This window comes from Vicia villosa, linkage group LG3, assembly GCF_029867415.1.
Source record: "Vicia villosa cultivar HV-30 ecotype Madison, WI linkage group LG3, Vvil1.0, whole genome shotgun sequence".
NCBI classification, from domain to species: domain Eukaryota; kingdom Viridiplantae; phylum Streptophyta; class Magnoliopsida; order Fabales; family Fabaceae; genus Vicia; species Vicia villosa.
Genome location: NC_081182.1, coordinates 124552195 through 124568453, shown reverse-complemented (window position 1 = coordinate 124568453; position 16259 = coordinate 124552195).

Below are 16259 nucleotides of genomic sequence, written 5' to 3'. Positions count from 1 at the left end.
GCATACACATCCAAAAGGATGGAAATATGAAATGTTGGGCTTTCTATTCTTCCACAATTCATAAGGAGTCTTATTTAGAATAGGTCTGATAGAGATTCTATTCTGAATATAGCATGCAGTGTTTATTGCTTCTGCCCAGAAATGCTTAGCCATATTGGTTTCATTGATCATGGTTCTGGCCATTTCTTGCAGAGTCCTATTCTTTCGTTCTACAACCCCATTTTGTTGTGGAGTTCTAGGACAAGAGAAATCATGGGCAATACCATTTTCTTTGAAGAATTCTTCAAAGGATTTGTTCTCAAATTCACCACCATGATCACTTCTGACCTTTATGATTTTACACTCTTTTTCAGATTGAATCTGAATGCAGAAATCAAAGAACACTGAATGAGACTCATCCTTGTGTTTCAAGAATTTTACCCATGTCCAGCGGCTATAATCATCTACGATGACTAATCCATATTTCTTCCCTCTGACAGATGCTGTTTTGACTGGGCCAAACAGATCAATGTGCAAGAGTTCTAATGGCCTTGAGGTAGAAACAACATTCTTGGACTTGAATGCAGGTTTGGAGAACTTGCCCTTCTGACATGCTTCACAAAGAGCATCTGATTTGAATTTCAGATTAGGGAGTCCTCTGACAAGATCCAGTTTGTTAATCTGAGAAATCTTTCTCAAACTAGCATGACCTAATCTTCTGTGCCAGACCCACTGCTCTTCAGAAACAGACATAAGACAAGTCACCTTCTGACTCATAAGATCTTGCAGATCTGTCTTATAAATGTTGTTCTTCCTCTTGCCTGTAAATAGGATTGAGCCATCCTTCTGATTTACAGCCTTGCAAGACTCTTGATTAAAGATTATATCATAACCATTGTCACTCAATTGACTGATAGATAAGAGGTTATGTGTTAATCCTTCTACAAGAAGTACATTAGAAATGGAAGGAGAGTTACCAGACTTTATAGTTCCAGAGCCAATTATCTTGCCCTTCTGATCTCCTCCAAACTTGACTACTCCTCCAGACTTAAGCACCAGGTCTTGGAACATAGACCTTCTTCCTGTCATGTGTCGTGAGCATCCAGAGTCCAGGTACCATGACATGTTGTGCTTTGTCCTTTTTGCAGCCAAGGATATCTGCAATAGGAATAATCTTATCCTTAGGTACCCACATTTTCTTGGGTCCTTTCTTGTTAGATTTTCTCAAGTTCTGATTGAACTTGGGTTTAACATTGTAAGCAATAGGAGGAACAGCATGATAATTCTTAATGTGAGTTTCATGATATTTCCTAGGTTGTGTCACATGCTTTTTGGTGTGTGTTATGTGAAAACTTTGAGCATGTGAAGTGTGCCTAATATCATGGGAGTGGCCATACTTGAACTGATCATACAATGGCTTGTATGTGAATTTCATTTCATCAACAGGTTCAAGTTTGTATGGGGTTTCACCCTCAAAACCAATGCCGACTCTTTTGTTTCCAGACACAGCATATATCATAGAAGCTAGCTGACTTCTGCCAATACTTCTAGATAAGAACTTCCTGAAACTTAAATCATATTCTTTCAGAATATGGTTTAGACTAGGAGTGGATTTTTCTGAATCAGAAGGAGATCCAACATTATTGGATAATTTTAAAAGTTTTTCTTTTAATTCAGAATTCTCCAACTCAAGCTTCTTTGTTTCAAATTCAAATAGCTTTTTCAGCTTTTTGTATTTGAGACTAATCTGAGACTTGAATTCCAGAAGTTCAGTTAGACCGGAAACTAACTCATCTCTAGTAAGTTCAGAAAATACCTCTTCAGAATCTGATTCTGATGTAGATTCTGATCCGTCATCTTCTGTCGCCATCAGCGCACAGTTAGCCTGCTCATCTTCAGAGTCTGAATCATCTTCTGACTCATCCCAGGTTGCCATAAGACTTTTCTTCTTATGAAACTTCTTCTTGGGATTTTCCTTCTGATGTTTTGGACATTCATTCTTGAAGTGTCCAGGCTCATTGCATTCATAGCACATGACCTTCTTCTTGTCAAATCTTCTGTCATCAGAAGATTCTCCACGTTCAAATTTCTTTGAACTTCTGAAGCCTCTGAACTTCCTTTGCTTGGTCTTCCAGAGTTGATTTAACCTTCTGGAGATCAAGGACAGTTCATCTTCTTCTTCAGATTCTGATTCTTCAGGATCTTCTTCTCTAGCCTGAAAAGCGTTAGTGCATTTCTTGATATTGGATTTTAATGCAATAGACTTACCTTTCTTTTGAGGCTCATTTGCGTCCAGCTCTATTTCATGACTTCTCAAGGCACTGATAAGCTCTTCCAGAGAAACTTCATTCAGATTCTTTGCAATCTTGAATGCAGTCACCATAGGACCCCATCTTCTGGGTAAGCTTCTGATGATCTTCTTTACATGATCAGCCTTGGTGTATCCCTTGTCAAGAACTCTCAATCCAGCAGTAAGAGTTTGAAATCTTGAAAACATCTTTTCAATGTCTTCATCATCCTCCATCTTGAAGGCTTCATACTTCTGAATTAAAGCGAGAGCTTTAGTCTCCTTGACTTGAGCATTTCCTTCATGAGTCATTTTCAAGGACTCATATATGTCATAGGCCGTTTCCCTGTTAGATATCTTCTCATACTCAGCATGAGAGATAGCATTCAGCAAAACAGTTCTGCATTTATGATGATTCCTGAAAAGCTTCTTCTGATCATCATTCATTTCTTGCCTTGTCAGCTTTACGCCACTGGCATTTACTGGATGTTTGTAACCATCCATCAGAAGATCCCATAGATCACCATCTAGACCAAGAAAGTAACTTTCCAGTTTATCTTTCCAGTATTCAAAGTTTTCACCATCAAATACCGGCGGTCTAGTATAACCATTGTTACCGTTGTTTTGCTCAGCAGAGCCAGATGTAGATGCAGGTGTAGACTTTTCACTTTCATCAACCATCTTTTACTGAAGCGTTTTTCTCTTCCTGAATCTTTTCTAAACACGGTTATGTGCTTGCACCTTAGAACCGGCGCTCTGATGCCAATTGAAGGATAGAAAAACACTTAGAAAGGGGGGGGTTTGAATAAGTGTAGCTTTAAAAACTTGACAGATAAAAATAAATTGCACAGTTATTTTTATCCTGGTTCGTTGTTAACTAAACTACTCCAGTCCACCCCCGCAGAGATGATTTACCTCAACTGAGGATTTAATCCACTAATCGCACAGATTACAATGGTTCTCCACTTAGTCAGCAACTAAGTCTTCCAGAGTCTTCTGATCACACACTGATCACTCCAGGAACAACTGCTTAGATACCCTCTAAGACTTTTCTAGAGTATACTGATCCACACGATCACTCTAGTTACAACCTGCTTAGATAACCTCTAAGACTTCCTAGAGTATTCTGATCCACACGATCACTCTAGTTCCTTACAACTTAATGTAATCAATTCTAAGAGTATTACAATTGCTTCTTAAAAGCTATAATCACAAACTGTGATATTTCTCTTAACGTTTAAGCTTAATCTCACTAATATATTACAACAACAATGTAGTGAGCTTTGATGAAGATGAAGATTCTGAGCTTTGAATTTGAACAGCGTTTCAGCAAGTTAATATTCACAGAAATTGTGTAAGTTCGTTAACCTTGCTTCTCATCAGAACTTCATATTTATAGGCGTTGGAGAAGATGACCGTTGAGTGCATTTAATGCTTTGCGTGTTCCGTACAGCATCGCATTTAATGTTATACGCTTTTGTCAACTACCTCGAGCCTTGTTCACGCTGTGTCTACTGACGTAGCCTTTAGTAGCTTTTAACGTTCCTTTTGTCAGTCAGCGTAGCCTGCCACTTGTACTTCCTTCTGATCTGATGTTTGTGAATACAACGTTTGAATATCATCAGAGTCAAACAGCTTGGTGCAAAGCATCTTCTGATCTTCTGACCTTGAAGTGCTTCTGAGCGTGATACCATCAGAACTTCAGTGTATCTGTTCTCTTGTTCTTCTGATGCTTCCATAGACCCATGTTCTGATTCTGCTTCGACCATCTTCTGATGTCTTGCCAGACCATGTTCTGATGTTGCATGCTGAACCCTCTGAGACAAAGCTTCTGAGCGCTGAATTATGCATACTCTTTATATATTTCCTGAAAAGGAAATTGCATTGGATTAGAGTACCATATTATCTTAAGCAAAATTCATATTATTGTTATCATCAAAACTAAGATAATTGATCAGAACAAATCTTGTTCTAACACGAGGGTCGAGATCATGTATATCGAAGGCAGCATCATTAGGGACCATGATCTTTAATAGAGGCGACAAGGCTGAGGTATCCTCGTATTCGAGGGACTGGCTATTCTGCAAAGAAACACAAGGCAACAGGCAACGGAGAGGTTTACCCAAAAGTGTGCGTGTGTGCACCAATCACGTGATTATATTCAGTTTTATTATCTTGTAAATAGTTGATTCTAATTCAATTAACAAGTTACACTCCCTAGGATTACTAACCACACTGTTTAATATAAACAGTAATAATGGGGAAGGGAAATTGTAACCAGCGGAGGAGAGGGGAATTGAAACCAGCGGGATACAATTAAAAACAATTAAAACAGAAGACATAATAGTTTAGGGTTTAGAGTTACCGACACTCGTAGCTTTGGCAATTGACAAACCCTGAAGATTGGAAAAGGAAGAGTAAACAAAAGAAGGGGGGTGAGTGCATTATGGTTCGGAGGCAATCATAGTTAACCCTAAAATAAGAAGGTAAAAGAAATTAAAAATAAATAAGTAAATAAGGAGCACTTAGCTTTGCATTTGATCTGACATGGTTGGCAGTCGGAGGAAGCCTCGGGGTTAACCCTGAAAATGGCAAAGGCAGAAAAATAGATGGAGTGAAAGTATGCACAGTTCAAAAGAAAGGGTAAAAAGGGTAAAACCCTAAAAGGAAACAAAATAGACTTTTAAAATAAATATGGTACTTAGCTTTGGGTCTTGATCGGGCGCGTAGTCGGGATGTACTTGAAGAGTAACCCTGAAAAGGCACAAAGAAATATTTTTTCAGTGTATGGCAAATTCTCGTAAACCCTGATTCGAGCGTAAATTGACTAAGTTTAATAGAGAAAATAAAATCGATTTACTTAATTATTGGTTTTCCGCCCTAATTAATTAAATCGGCAAAATTAAGGTTTCGATTAAAATAGCCTAACCCTAATATTTGTTTTTCATTAATTAACAAAGATTAAAATTATTTAAACAATTAACAATTAAAGTAATTTAACCTTTTAATCATTTAAATCAAAAATAAATATTAATAATTAAAATAAATATTTTTACTATTTTTAATGCTTTTATTAACAAAAGGAAAAATTTTAGAATAAATTTTTTATTAAAAAGAATTATATTAAAAGAATCAAAATAAAAACATATATATAAAAAGGAAAATAGTATTTAAATAAAATAGAAAATCTTAGCTTATTATCTGGTGTAGTTGGCTTTTGAGGGTGCACCATGGAGAGCCCAATCTGAACCCTTAGATCTGGAATGCTATCCATCTGTTGGTGAAGCGCTGAGGCTGTATGGCGAGGGCATACGCATGACACACACTGGATCTATATGCTATTTGCCTGAAAAATAAAAGAAGGATCCTGGGGATCGAACCGCCCCCCCAAGATTCCATAACGCGCTTCTTGCCAACCCAACAACCCATATGAATTGTCAAATAAGCGAACGAAATAAATTATATAAAAACAATACTTAAATGGAAAAAACAAGCGTGCGTTTTTGAACTGGCCAGTGGTGCGGTGACACATAATCATCTTCAACCCTCCGCCCGTCGTTTTAGATGCTATCTTCTACCTACGGACGGCCATCGTAGCTACAAGTCCTGCAACTCACAAAACTTACAATACACGATATAAATCAAAGGTGAAACCATGGATCGACTGTAAATTCTCATCTGAATTCAATGGAATCAATTTCCACGCCTAATTTTGCCTATTTAATCGAAGCCCTAAATCAAGGTTTGAAACCCTAACAATGGAACCGTGTCAGACCTACATCCAAACTATAATTAAACAATCTAGAAACCGCATAGACATTGAGGCGAACTCGAACATATAATTAAAACGTGCTAAGAATGTAAGAATTATGCGATTTATCTCATGCTTGAAGTGAAAAAACCGTAGTGAATTGCAACCGATTCTAAGCGTCCCAGCCTCAGAAGCCGGTCGAAAATTATCCTGTGATGCTTTAGGGATGAGTTTTGATCTTCTAAACGCCTTGAATCGAGCTACCAATGTCAAAACGATTTTGACTTTTTCTTGTACTTTTATGAACTCGGTTAGGGTTCCTTGTGGCAGAATCCTCTCCCCCTTTATGTCTGGATCAACTGTGTATATATAGGAGATTGTTTTTAGGTCAAGAAACTCAATCAAATCTTAATAATTTGTGTGATTGATATTGGATTGAATCTTGATATGAAACTTCCAAATTTGGCTCAAATATTGTCCTTCTCTTTCCAATCCTTCTTGCAACGAAAATTGATCAAATTATTTGGCATTTAAGTAATTTAAATTGATTAGAAAATTCTCTCTAATCAAATCTTTGATTTTTGCTTGAATTACTTGAATTATATTAATTTTAAATGAATAAAAAATTCATATAAAATCAAATAAATCTCACAAATTCGTGGCAATATATTCTTAGGCTTTGGATAACTTGTGGGTCAAGATTGAATCAAAATAACTTGGGCCCATTTGCAAAAAAAATCCAAATTCTTTCACATTTTTCCCTCCAAAATAAACCAACTTTGACAAGGCCTATCTCTCTCAATTTTTTAGATATGGAAGAGTTCTAAGACTTTTTAGAAACCTTAGAGAGTCCTCTAACCAGTGTCTTTGGTCTCATATCAAAATTATTTTCCATGCTCCCTGTGTGTCCTTTTGAAAAAAGTGTCCTTTTGTTGACTTTTGAAAAGGACCTATAATGTTTTGGTACATATCTCTCAAATGAAGCATTTTTAGAATTGGCATGTGAGAGACAAAGTTGTAGAGAATCAAATTTCCTTCAAGATGAGCTTTGGATGGAAAATTTTGGATGTTCTATGTGAAAGTTATGGCTGGTCAAAGTTTAGTTGACTTTTCTATACAAAACCCTAATTTAGAAACTTTTTTGATTTGTTGATTTTTGATCTTTCCTTGATGAACCATGATCAATTATTGATCAAATGGTGAATGACACTTCAATATGAGGATCTTGACAAAAAATCAGGAGTTTTGACTTTACTTTGACCACAGTTGACTTTTAGGTTAACTTAGTCGACTGTTGACTTCTTGAACAATTGAGTGACCAATCTTTTGAGATGAGACTTGATATTTGTCATGGAGATGATGTGGGATATATTGAGCCATATGAGATGCCTTGGAGCCATTGATTCACTGATTTCCCTTTGAATAAGTCAAACCCTAGTTTTAGAACTTTTTATAGGGGAGTATGTCTTGGAACTTTGTGTATTGATTTGAATTTGTATAAGAGAAATTGTATGGAAAAATTTTGGGGTATTACACGAAGTTTATCATAATTCATGGTATAAGTAATATCATTCGAGTCAACATCCTTCATTTCCAAAAATTTCCCATCATTGCTCATTTAAAGTTATAAAGAGTTAAGACAATTTCAAATGTTCATCAACACCAAAGATCAAGTGCCCATTCTCAAAGGTCTAATTATAAACTTATTTGAAGTTCCATCAAAATACAATTGAAAACTCGTCAAAGTCATTTCGAGAAAGGCAAATTATATCCAAGCTCCATTCACTATTACATGGTCAAGAATCCAAGTTCGTTACAAATATCATTATCAAGACTTAAACAAATTTCCTAAGTCTATTTCTAGAAATATTCTGTGAGTGTAAATGTTCAGCTCCATTCATGCTGCAGCTACCATGTCAGATCAGTATCATCCTCATCATTTCTTTTAGTTACAAAGTCATCTTGGCGTTTTGACATAAGCATACAAGCCTACAATCAAATAACTATGGCAGTCCAATGCACATCCACATAAATCAATAATTGGCAGTATTCTACCTCACTGAAGCCAAGCCAAAACCTGCAACGTTAATCAGCATCATCACTATGCAAGTTCAGTTTAAGTCACATTCATAAATATATTCAATCCAGTCCTATTAATTAACAATACTTACAGCAACCCTGTCAAAAAAAAATCATAACCGTACTATGTCTAATAACCAACAGTTCACATTCAAAAACCGGTTTCTAACAGAAAAAGATGAATCAACAAAGGACAATTATCAGAAAAAAAAAGGTTGTGCAAAGCCATTTTCAAAGCAAAGAGGCATCAGTCAAATTCAGTTTTTTGTATGCCCAAACCTGGCTATCAACATCAGGACACGTCAAGTTATGCAATGCTTACTATCCTACATTCAAGTTCAGCTCAAGCCTCATTCTAAAATGTTAGCAACCAGCATACAGCCCTACAAAAGTAACATAAAATCCATTCAGTAACAGAATCCATTCAATGTTAGAAGTCCCCTATTAAGTCAAACCACTACCAAACAGCAGCCTGCCATCATATCACATAACCATCATAACCTTTAAAATTTTGTAACTAATTCAGTTTAACCATCCACCAATTCAGTTCAAGATGTATTAACATTTCTAACAGTATTTCTTGACCTATCCCTAACATTCTCTTCATCAATAACCTTATTAACTACCTATAACAGTTTGTAACCTATTTCAATTCTAACCTAACTAACCAACTAACAGTTTCTAACAAACTTCAAACCACCAATAACAAAAACCTAACTAACTTTCAAAAACACACATAACTGAATCCCCAACTAATTCATAACTGTCAAACAGAAAGCCCATAACAAATCCACCAACCAATTTTAACTACCTAACAGGTTCTAACTAAATTTCAGTTATAACAGAAAAACCAACCTCCTCTAACAGTATAACAACCTAGTACTAGTTTATAACCAATTCCTAACTAATTCTCAACCACCTAACAGTCCCTAACAGAATTAAACTACCAAGCCTAATTGATTGTAACAGAAGATAACAGAAAAATTCAAAGGATCTAACCTTTCAACCTCTATATAATCTTCAGCCACCACTCTGTTCAAGGGTCTCCACCATTTTTGCTCTTCATTCTCTCTGCAACTTTCTCCCTTCACCTCGATTCACTCTCCATCTTCTGAACCATTCCCCTTGAATCCTTCATCTCCAATCCCCTTCATTCACCATAACCTCTCTCACAGAACCATTTTCATACCCAGCCTCATCCATCTTCATAATCTGCACCTCACTCTCCCATCTCAGAAGTTCTTCACCACCCCTGGAATCTCACAAATTCATCATCTTCACTTCTTCATCTCTCGGATTTCTCCATCATCTTTCTTCTCTAGATTCTTCATCATCCTCAAGAAGAGCCATTCATCTTCATTCACAATCTGCAACAAGAACAACAATGATTCGGCTATCACAATATCGTCATCACCGATAACAGAAACGCAAGCGAATGCAAAGAGAAGAAGAAGAGGAATAAGGATTCGCGAAAGAAAGAAATTGAAGATTCAAGAACTTACTCGGAAAATCCCTCTGATTATATGCGTTTATTTCGCACAATGGCAAGCTCGAAACCTCTGGCCTTCTATTTTCTTCATTATCGGGCTTCGACCAGATTCTTGCGTAGATATATGGTTAACAAAGCGAAATCGGTTGAGATTGAGTTGAATTCGGAGGTGAGAGGTGCGACGGGGAGAATTTGCTCCGTCTGATTTGCCTAGCGGCGGCAAGAGTCGATCGGAAGGAGGTTTATGGAGGACATCGTTGCCGCTTCGTTCACGAAGGAAGAAAAGAGAAGCTGAGTTTCACATTAGGAGCTCAAGCATCACAAGTAATCAAGCCCTAATTTCCCCTTTCTCTTATTTTATTTTACTTTTAATAAATTCGTTTTTATTTGATAAATAATTGAAAATAATAAAAAAAATCATGATGAATAAAAATCTGTATAAGAAAATCCATTGGACCGAATTGCCATGCTCTCATACCCCCTTGTGGCCCATTGTACTATTTTTGGTCATAGGGAAATCTAGCTGAATAGCACAACAAAAACCTCCTGGGCCTCAACGTTCTGGGCCTGTGCCCTTTACTTCTATTCACACCCTAATTTCAATTTGACACTCCCCTGTTTCCTTTTTGTTTGATTAACAATTTAGATTTTACTTAGTTTTACTAACTTTTTTTAGGCAATAAATACTAATTTTCTACCATCATTTTAGACCTTTAATACATGATTTTTGACATAAAAATAGTCATAAAATATATTAGTTTAGGCTATCCCTTTTAATTCTTTTTTGGTTAATTAGAATTCAATTTCCTTCATAAAAATTAATATAAAAAATAATAGTATTTTTAATTCATTTTTTGTACTATATTTTGACTTGTTACTTCATGCTTGTGTGTAATTTTGTACCATTGTATCATTCTTCATTTTTGTTTCTAATTGTGACTTTAATTTTCATGTTAATCCTAACACTTTAGGTAGAAACCATTATAACATTAGGATATAGAAGTTCCCATTTTAACATTAGGCTAGTTTCCCATTTCTTTTCCTTTTCAACTTTAAAACACTTAACAAATACTTGACTTAATTTCCCTTAAAAGATACCAAGAAAATACCTAAAAAATGCTTAATAAAGGTCAGACTAATAAAAAGAGAATGGAAACTCTCGTTCCTCTTGTTTAAGGGGATCACTTGAGTGGAAGTTCCCAATCTTAAAAAACACCAACAAGAGTAATTCGAGTCTCCCTTGTTTAAGGGGTACACCCGAAACGCTCGACTAATCTCTCCCTTCTCTATCTCGCCTCCGAGGCATTCTTTCCCTTAATCGGATACGTTATTTTCGCTCCATTCCCAGCTTAAGACTCCAGAGGTCGAGCAGCGGAGTGCGAATGTAACTGTCCACTAAAAAACACAAAAACAAACAAAAACTTGTGAGCCGAACTACGGCGCTCTGATTCCTGAAAAGGATACGTAGGCATTAGGTCGCGGGGCCTAAGCGAGCACAACTATTTATAATCCTTATTTTCCCCGTGTTTCTTCTTTTTTCCTTTGCATGCATTCCCTTAGCATTAAGCTTTAGATTTATAGCACACACCCTTTAGATAGCAACAAACATAGGTGGATACCATCTAGTACGATGGGCGTGAGGGGTGCTAGTACCCTCCCCTCGCGTAACCGACTCTCGTACCCTATCTCTGGTCGAAAGACCTCGTTCTTATTCATTCCAGGTTTTCTGATATTCCTTTCCCTCGATGGGATAAATATATTAGTGGCGACTCTATTCATTTCGCGAGCGTGCGACAGACGGCAAATAAAATAAGCGATATATAAACAAAAATACTAATATACTAATATGATAAAAATAGTAATATATACAAGCCGATCCGATCCGATCCAAATCCAAATAAACCCGACCACTACTGGGTATGCCTAACCCTCTTTCCCTGGGACCTCCTCTGCCGCCTGTATGCCGCCGCACGGCCCGCATCAGTGACGATCATCTCCATCACGGTGAATGCCTCTGGACCGCCCTGATCAATGACACCTCGATCCAACGCGTCCCGCCCAAGCATCTATATCCGCTTCCAGATCGGCAGGAGATCAATGGCGTGGTCATCCTCGGACTGCTGGTTCTCCAGGATCTCCTCGTGTGCTGGCCTCGGAGCGCCGGGAGCGTCGGGTGTCAGCAGAGAATGTGACACCCGATAGAACCATGTGACGTACCCCTCCACACTGTGCCAGTCCTGGGTGATCCGCATGCGACGATACTCCTCCGGTACCACATGATGCTCCCAATCCTCAAATATGGCAGTGAGCTGCACTCGGGTCACTGTGTCGGGAGCAGCCTCTAAAGGTGACCTGGGTATCATCTGCACAAATCTGAACTGCCGCATGCACCTCTCAGGGAGATACCGGACCATGATGCTGGTCCCGCATGCCAACCAGCTAGAATCCGGTCAACTACCTCGTCCTCCAGTTGGAGGCCTCATTCAGCTTCTGGTATAGGTATGCCAGAGTAGCTGCCCCCCAGTTCAACTGGTGAACGGTGGTCAAGTCCATGAAGTAGCGGAGGTAGGTCACGTCGACGTACCTCGCACTCTTGTCCACAAAGATCGCAGCGCCTACCACATGCATGTACAAGCACCGGAGAGCGCAGCCACGGTGATAATGTGTAAATAGGTCGTCACCCACATCCTCGGCTTCGGCCGCCGCCACCAAGTGGTGCTCGAAATAGCGGCTCAATATGGTGAACCGGATATGAGGCCTAAGTGTTGTGATGCACTCATAGTCAGCAACTTCGGGCTCCATACCCAAATAGAGCGCCATCCACTGACTGGCTTCGACCCTCTGGATCCAGGAGTGGGTCAACAGCGCCCCCCTGATCGGCAGGTGGAGAAGACACTGCACATCATGCAAGATGATCGTCATCTCCCCAGCCGGTAAGTGGAAAGAAGACGTCTCCTTGTGCCACCGCTCCACAAAGGCCCCTGCATGCCGTGGCTGATGGTGGAATACCCCGTCATGCAGAGCCCACTAAGCCCTAAAGCTCTCACCGCATCGTTAAACCACTCGGCAGTTGATCCACTGTCGCACGCGGGTCAAAAACGAGTTAATCTGTAAAACCGTAGTAACGACGGTAACATAACTCGTGCATCGTCTCTCAAGGACTCTTGGGTTTTACTAACCGAAATCGAAATTGGGGGGGGGGGTTGGTTTGGTAGTCGAAAAAGTGCTTATCAAAAGCAATTCTTAAAATAAGCTGTTTTGAAAAAGTGATGATGGAAATAAGTCAATCTACCGATTCAGTTCCTACCAATCATCGATTATTAAAATCTCACTATCCTAAGCGGACTCCTTTCCCGTTCGATTACAATATAATCAACAAGCGCAACAATATTATACGAATTATATTTTCCGTTTGCCGAATTAAGCATTCGGTTAATCGATAAGCGGGTTAACGATTAAGCATACGATAAACACGCAGATAAATTGAAAAACATAAATCAATCAAACTAAACAACATATATTACGAATATCAAATTAAGCAAAAGATAAACAAAATATATCATTGAAGGAAAAGGAATTTTATTGCAAAACTTATAATAATCTCATAGTTTCGGAACCTGAATTCGGTAGATCAACCAAAAGTGGTTAGTTCTCCATGGCCATTCGTACAAGCACTCAAAATTTCGTCAATAGTGTATGGAATGCTACAGTACCGTGGCTGCTACTCTAAGGGGAAAGAGTACAACCCGTTTTACAATCCAACTGGGTCAAACATACGACCCAGGCCCAAAACTAATTGACCCAAAACTTAACTAAAACTAGTGATGCAACTTCAACGAATTTTCTGGCCCTTCTACACTCCGATTCTGACTTCGACTCCAACATAAGAATTGTATCTCTTTCTCTTAGCTTTCTGGCGATTACTAGAACGCCTCAATCGGACTCCTGGACCTCCAGATATGGTGGTTTCCGTGCAGACTGCTAAAGCTGAAAATTAAATACGAAAATCAAATAACAATAAAAATAAATCAAAATATAAAAAAATTATAAAATACAAAAATAAGACAAGCAAACCATGGAAATGTATAAGCACAAACGTAGAGGAATGTGCATCAAAATGCACTGATCAAATTCCCCCACACTTGAACTTTTGCACTCCGAGCAAAATGAAAAACGAAACAAAGAACAAAGAAAACACAAATACATCCACAGTTATTCATCCTAGGCTACAAATCTTCTTCGGGTAAGTTTGCATCGACAGGTACTAATCTTGCACACTAAGGACATCGTAAGAACACGGACCACAGGTATGCAGACATAAGCCTCCTAAATACACAAACCAATTCAAATATTATTATTATACCATAGCCTAACTTACTCATCCTTTTTGCTCTTTTTCATTCAGGCGCAATCACATTAAGCCTGTTATCTCCACACACTTATAGCAGGACGACCGGTTAGTGACTCTGATCCTTTTTTGCACGGAGTTTCGGTACTTACGTGGCATAACCCTTTGCTTACTCAGATGTAGTTGCAGGGGAACGGACCGTAATCCTCCCTACCAAGTTCAACACCAGAAACCGCTGAACCAACTAACAAAGAGTTTTGAAAACTTTTTTTTTTAAGATTACACAACCATTGGGTTAAGTGACCGGGTGAGGATCACCGAACTTAGAAGGTGTATTACCTTTTTCTTTTCTCTTTTTTTTTTACTTTTCGGAACATTCACTTATATTCATCGGCTTCCTGCATAAAGTGTGTGAGAGTTGGTGCCGACTGCTGAAATAAACTACTCAAGAGCTGTCAGAGAATGAGAATTTAATGCTAAAACATAATAAAAAAAATTCAAATCGATTTTCATATGCAGGAGACTTACGGTGTTAGAACGATACCGATCTTGTGAATTTTTCCCACGTCTCCGCAAACTCGACTCGAATCAGTCTATAGCCTAAAACTTTCAAGAAGATGCATTTTTTATTGGTTGAAATTAAATAAAATACAAACAAATAAAAACAAATAAAACACACGATTTCCTCCCCCACACTTAAACTAAGCATTGCCCTCAATGAAAGGACATTACTAATAAAGTAGAGAGAAGGAAAGAAGGACTCCCTGATCAAGTTGCAGTGTAGTCAGGTGCTTCCAAAGAAAGCTCCTCTATGCCGGCATTTTCAGGCACCAAACTTTCATGGAATAACTTCAGCCGCTGCCCGTTAACCTTGAAGACTTTGTCAGTACCTGCACTTTTTATTTCTACTGCACCATGAGGGAAAACATTAGTAACAACAAAGGGGCCAATCCATTTGGATCGAAGTTTCCCAGCCATAAGCTTAAGGCGGGAGTTAAATAGTAAAACCTGTTGGCCCACTGAAAATTCCTTCCTAGAAATCATTTTATCATGGAAGTGCTTAGTTTTCTCTTTATAAATCCTAGAGCTCTCATAAGCCTCTAATCTAAGCTCTTCCAACTTTTGTAATTGGAGTTTTCTTTCAATACCTGCTTGTTGCATCTCCAAATTACAACTTTTCACCGCCCAAAAAGCACGGTGTTCTATCTCAAAAGGAAGATGACATGCCTTACCAAAAACAAGTCGATAAGGAGACATCCCAATGGGTGTCTTGAAAGCTGTTCTTTGAGCCCAAAGTGCGTCTACTAAACGACGACTCCAATCCTTCCTGTTTGGTTGCACCATTTTCTCTAAAACCTGTTTGATCTCCCTGTTTGAGATCTCAGCTTGCCCATTAGTTTGTGGGTGATATGCAGTAGAGACTCTGTGCACAACTCCATACTTCCGGAGTAAAGCTTCCATGGTGCGGTTACAGAAATGAGTGCCTTGGTCACTGATGATAGCTCGCGGTATTCCAAACCTGCAAAAGATATTAGACCTGACAAACTCTGCAACAACTTTAGAATCATTAGTCCTAGTGGGGATAACTTCCACCCACTTTGAAACATAATCAACAGCAAGCAAAATGTAAAGGAAACCAAATGATACAGGAAGGGACCCATGAAATCGACCCCCCATACATCAAATACCTCACAGAAAAGCATAGGCTGCTGAGGCATTTCACTCTTACGAGTAATGTTTGTACCTGCTATCTGGCACTCTTTACAAGTGCGGTAAGTCTCAAAAGCATCCTTAAAAATACTTGGCCAATAGAAACCTGAATCAAGAACTTTTCTTGCAGTTCTTTGAGGACCAAAGTGTCCGCCGACATGAGATGCATGAGAAAATTTCAAAATAGATTCAATCTCATCGTCGGGGACACATCTCCGGATTACCTGATCACTAGCAAACTTCCATAGATATGGATCATCCCAAACATAGTATTTGGCATCACTCTTGAGTTTGTGAACCTGTGATCTCGATGCACCTGTAGGAAAAACACCAGCAACAAGAAAATTAACAATGTCAGCGAACCAAGGTGTAATCCCATGCAAAAGAAAAAACTGCTCATCAGGAAAGTCATCCTGAATAGGAAAAGGGTCTTCATCTCTCTCTATCCTACTCAAGTGGCCAGCCACTAAGTTCTCAGCTCCACTTTTGTCTTTAATCTCGACATTAAACTCTTGGAGCAACAACATCCAACGAATCAATCTCGGTTTTGCATCCGGCTTTGTCAGCAAGTACTTTAAAGCTGCATGGTCAGTAAAAACAACAACCTTGCAACCTA